Genomic DNA, 5,461 nt, shown 5'->3' on the forward strand with positions numbered 1-5,461 from the left:
CCGAACGCTAAGTTGCCCCTCCGCGTGGGGGGCCGGCCCCGCTTCTTGGCAGCAGCCTGATCGGAAGCCGCGTTCCGACGCCGTGCGGCTCCCTCCGCTGGCTTTGTGTGGACAGTTCTTGCCGGCGGCGTTGCGTGAGTTTCGCCTCCCGGGTTAATGGACCGGTTGCTCTGTGTTTTTTAAGATGCACGCATCTGTAGCTGAGGGCTGCGCTCTGAAATGATCTACTACTTTCCCCCTCGAGAAAATTCCCCACCTATCCGAGCCGAGAGGACGGCGGACACAGGGTCTGAGCCCTGGCACTCTTCAAGGCTTGTTTGAAATTCTAGATTTCGTTCTCAGGTCCCTCCCTCGTTCTGAACAGAACCTTTAGTCCTGCAGGCACTGCCTCTCCCTTCCGGCTGGTGGTTCCCAGGCTGGAGCGTGTGAACCCTGACCCGAATCTCTGGAAGTGATTAAAGTTTGTTTTCGTCGCCCACAAGCCGGCCAGCAGGGCCGAGGACACAGGAGAGCTGCTAAAAACGATGTCTCCCTGTAGCTCAAAATACTAACATCTTATTCTCAGGGTGTTTTCTCGGGGAGTGGGGTGGAGGTGGGGGTGGCCAAGATATAGCGTTAAGATCAACAGTTATTTAAAAGGTGTTAAATGTAGAAACTGAAGTGTATCATAATTAGGAAGAAGGATTTCAGTTTTTAAGTGGGGTGTATTGGCCCCCATACAGGAAGACAACTTATAAACAAAATGGCACGTAAGTGACTTGAAAAAGTAAAATGTTTAATCTTATTCATACACATGCACATATTCTGGTGCTGCATTTTAAATGAGGTCAGAAAACATTTAATATGAATTGGGCTTGCATTCCAGTTTTAGGTATTTTTCTTACTTGGAACATCTTTATGAAAACGGAATCTGCATATTAGAGTGAATGGCTGCCTGCCTGTCCATGAAATAAAAATGTTCCCTAGAAATGAACCTGATGTCACAGTGAAATTACGATTTAAGACAGGAGGACTAAGGAGCAGGATCTGACTTTCAAGGCATTCAAAATACTTTGCTGTTTGGATACTGGTACCTCTGGTAATAAAAGACAGATGTTGAGAAGTGTTGAAATACATGCAAAGTTCACCAAAATAGGCTTAAATAAAATTCTCTTCCATCTCTAAGAGCAAAGTTTTAAGAAACGTCATATGCTGTGTTGATAAAAACATGTCGCCATCAAAGAATACGTTGTCTGGCGTATTAACTGTATTAATATTGATTGGCAGACTTAAATAATCATCTTCTTTTAAACTATAGAAAGATTTTCCTAGAAAATGGTAGCATTCATTTCATCTCTAAAACAACAAAGAGAAGAACGAATAAAATGTTGAGCTTGCAGAAGCCAAGTTCAAACAACTCAACATATTCTAAAAGTACAGTCATTTGGACATTTCTTAGGTCAAAGCTGTTTTTCATTCCCCCTGAGCTCTAGTTGGTTTGTTTTAAACTGACTCTGTCACAATGAAAGTTTAATGTCAAGGTAGCATATTGTAGACACAGTTACTGGTTCTCTGGAGTTCAAAGGTAGGTTTTTGGAGTAAAATATTAGCCATTCTCTGCCTCTGAGAGCCCTGTGTTTCAGAAGTTTTGTGAGCTTTTTCCATTTTCTAGGCAGAGTTATCTGGGTTTCCCTTCCTCCCTTCCTCCCTTCCTCCCTTCCTGCCTGCCTTCCTTCCTCCCTTCCTTCCTTCCTTCCTTTTTTCCTTCTTTCCTTTCTTTCTATGGGTTCTTGCTATGTTGGCCAGGCTGGTCTTGAACTCCTGGCCTCAAGGGATTGTCCCATCTCGGCCTCCCAAAGTGTTGGGATTACAGGCGTGAGCCACCACGCCCAGTCAGTTATCTGGGTTTTTGGTGTTTTCATACTTACCAGATAATTTATGCCACGAAGCACACAAGCTGAATAACTTTTACTGAAATGTGGGAATGTGAGTCTGAGGATGTTTTTTCCTTAAAAAGAAGCATTTGGAAACTTAACTGAATATTCATGTGGACATGACAGGGGCTTCACTTGACCTCTGCTGCAGGAGCGCCCCGACAGCCAGTGAGTGGAGGGCAAGTGGTCCGCAGCCTTCGCCTCTGCAGGCTCACAACCTGGCATGGGCCATGAGGCTGGGGATGAGGGCAGAACTAAGAAACGTGGCTGGGTGCCTTGGGCTTCCCATATGTCTTTTATTAAGAAACCATGTCCTAATGTGTTTCTTCCATTACGCTCATTTGTTCTGTTTCAGAGTTAGGAAGAGGGTGGAGGGAGCAGAGAGGACGTTCACAGAGTGTCAGATTCTTCTGCTCATTTAAAGGAGTGTCAGATTCTTCTGCTCATTTAAAGGAAACTTTCCACCCAGGTTCCCGCTTTGCTTTCAAGGTGGAAGGTTAGACGGTGAGAAGATGGAATTATAAACTACATGAACAGTTCAGAAAAGAGACGCTTTTCATTATACTGGACAGATGTTTTCTGCTGTAGGGGAGAGGAAAATGGGATTAAAAATTTCTCCCTTCTCTGTATCTGGAGATCCTGTGCTTTGGTTATCCCCAGGAGGGGCCAGGATATTTGGCTGGGCTGCCCACACCTTCGGCTTCCCACACTCCTCTCGTAGCAGACACTCTCAGGGTCGTGGCATCTAGGGAGCCCTGGTAGCCCTTTTCTCACAAATTCACTTTAAACATCCCTAAGGGTATTTAGTCAAAGGAGGTGAAATCAAGATAGATGAATTTTAGAGGATGGAAAATTTTGTAAGACGAATACAATACATTAAAATCATGGAAATCATGAAATGCTCTTTTAATTTCACTGGTGAATGCAACGAATGAAGTCTCTTAACTCACTATGAAAAACTCAAGGAATTGGTTCTTTCTGTGTGTGTCCCAGGAGAACAGAACACAGAGAACCTTCCTGTGTAATCCACGTGACGTGCTCCCGAGAGACCCTGGCTAGGTGTTTGTGGAACGTAATTGAAAGTCAGACGCCACCTCTGGTCTTAGTGCTGGATGCGGAGGCATTTGTCTCTCAGCTCCGGAGGCCCAAAGCCTGGGATCAAGGTTCCTGCAGGGCCTTGTGCCCTCAGAAGGCTCCAAGGAGTGGTCTGTCCCAGGCCACTCTCAGGCTTCTGGTAGTTCCTGGCTTGTGGCAACCCAAGTCCAATCTTCACATGACGTCCGTGCTGTGGGTTCTTCTTTGTATCCAAATTCCTCCTTTTTAGCAGGACATCAGTGGAATCGCATTAGGGGCACCCCACCCCAGGATGGCCTCATCCTAACCGATTCCATCTGCATTGACTTCATTTCTGAATAAGGCCCCATCCTGAGATACTGGGAGTTAGGACTTCAAAATACGAATGCTGGAGGAGCACAGTTCAGCTCATGACAGGTTGTTCCTACATTTGAACCAGATCAGTTTATTAGCTGTTGATCTGATTGCATGATGCCAGGTGCTAGGGGAGATTACAAAACCTAAATAATAGAGTCTTGGGGGTTCTAGAAAACAGGAAAGACAAGAACAGCATGAGGCAGTAGGAAATCAGGAGTCATTAATGTCGGATATGGACGAGAAGGAGCAAAAGAATCAAGGAGCTGAAAAGACCACATTCGAGCAGGTCGGACCCGAGACTTCACTGACACGTGGGTAAGAATATGGTTTGCATTTCCCAAACTGTAACCTGGCAGCCCTAGGTGGTTTTCCACAGGCTGGCAGAAAATCAGCAAATCTGATGTCACGTAGGAAAAAGAAAATACTTTTTTCCCAGTGAACTGGAGACTCGCTTTCTGCTCAGTCTTAGGATTCTGGGGTTGGTTAGGGGCTGGAGTGGGGAGAAGCATAAGTGCCCACCTGCTAGAAATGTGCCTTTTCTTAGGTCCTTTCGCCCTAAAAAGAACGTGGTCAGTGATCACGTGTGTGGTAGGGTGAGGTTCTCACTCAGGCCCGTGACCTGTACCCGTAGTAATGACTTGTTGATTGGCTAAGTCACTTACAGAGAAAAGTTACAATATGATACCTCCATACTGTGTTTTTAAGGAGACTTCTTTAAACCCTGCAAACTGAATGCTTGGTTATATCAAGTTGCTTCTAACTAAACTACTCTGAATATGGTTTCAGAATAGTGATTTTTGCAATAATAAACATTTACTTTTGAAGCTTGTGACTTTATAGTCCTGTCTCAACCTTGAGCCAGTGTGATTCTGGTTTGGGTTTCAGGCCTAGGGAAGAAGGTAGCTGGAACTGCATTTGCTGGCTCACTAAAAAGAAAGCAAACAAACTGAAATTCAATTTAAATCAGGAGCGCCTGAAGAGATTTCCTGAGAACCAGACTAGAAACTAGTGTTTATGTTGGCATCACACAGACACAGGAGTGCACACACACACACGCATACATGCACACTTGCACATGCCCGTACACACACATGAACACATGCACACACACATGCATGCCTGCACAAGCATGCACACAAAAATATGCATGTAAATACACATGCACATGCACACAGAGACCCATGCATGTAAATACACATGCACACACACACATGTAAATACACATGCACACACGCACAGACACGTCTGGGGTTGAGAGAGTGGGGGAAGGAGTGCTGGCGCATGTGGCATTCCATTTTCTCAGGGGCAGCTGCTCTGTGAACTCTCCAAGCCGAGTCCAAAGGGTGCCGTCTCAGGACCTGGCCCTCATTCTATTAATAGAAGTCACTCCAGAATCTGCCTGCTTGCTTTCTTTCTTTAAGCACTGACTGCCTTTCTATACATCTTCTTAAAAGAGAATAAGATGTCTGCCCAGCATGGCAGGCAGCATGCTCCTCTTGTTTGCAGGCTCTGTGCCTTGCGATACCCATGCTGCAGATGAGGACCCCGAGGTCTGGCAGTTAGCTTTGCCCCAGGTCATCTGGCTGCACTCCGGAGGCGGAATATTCCAGCCCAAGGCTGTGACCTTTCCCATGGAAAATAAGACTGCTGCTGCCACCTATACTGAACTTAGGGGAAGATTGGCAACCACTGCCTTCAGAAATTTACAGACCAGATCAGGAAACGAGACGGAGGCAGCAGTGTAACCGAGCACCCAGGCAGGACAAAAGTGAAGACTGGAGGGAGTGGCTCAGGTCACCAGCCATAGGGGCAGAGTGGGAGCCCTCAGGAGTGCCTGGAGCCACTGCCGGTGTCCCGCGTCTCAGGACATCTGGAAGCAACTCTGTCCTGCAGTGGACATGACTCCAAAGGTACCCAGGGCAGGGCCCCTTGCCCTGGGGGCACCTGCAGAAGCTCCTGCAGAAGTCTGTGTCCGGGTGCTTCTCCCTGGCCGCAGAACGTGAGCTCAGTGCTCCTGTGCCATCCGGTAACTCACTGTAGTGAGCTCAGTGCTCCTGTGCCGTCCGGTAACTCACTGTAGTGAGCTCAGTGCTCCTGTGCCGTCCGGTAACTCACTG

Source organism: Mandrillus leucophaeus, unplaced genomic scaffold (genome assembly GCF_000951045.1).
Source record: "Mandrillus leucophaeus isolate KB7577 unplaced genomic scaffold, Mleu.le_1.0 Scaffold363, whole genome shotgun sequence".
Classification (NCBI taxonomy): domain Eukaryota; kingdom Metazoa; phylum Chordata; class Mammalia; order Primates; family Cercopithecidae; genus Mandrillus; species Mandrillus leucophaeus.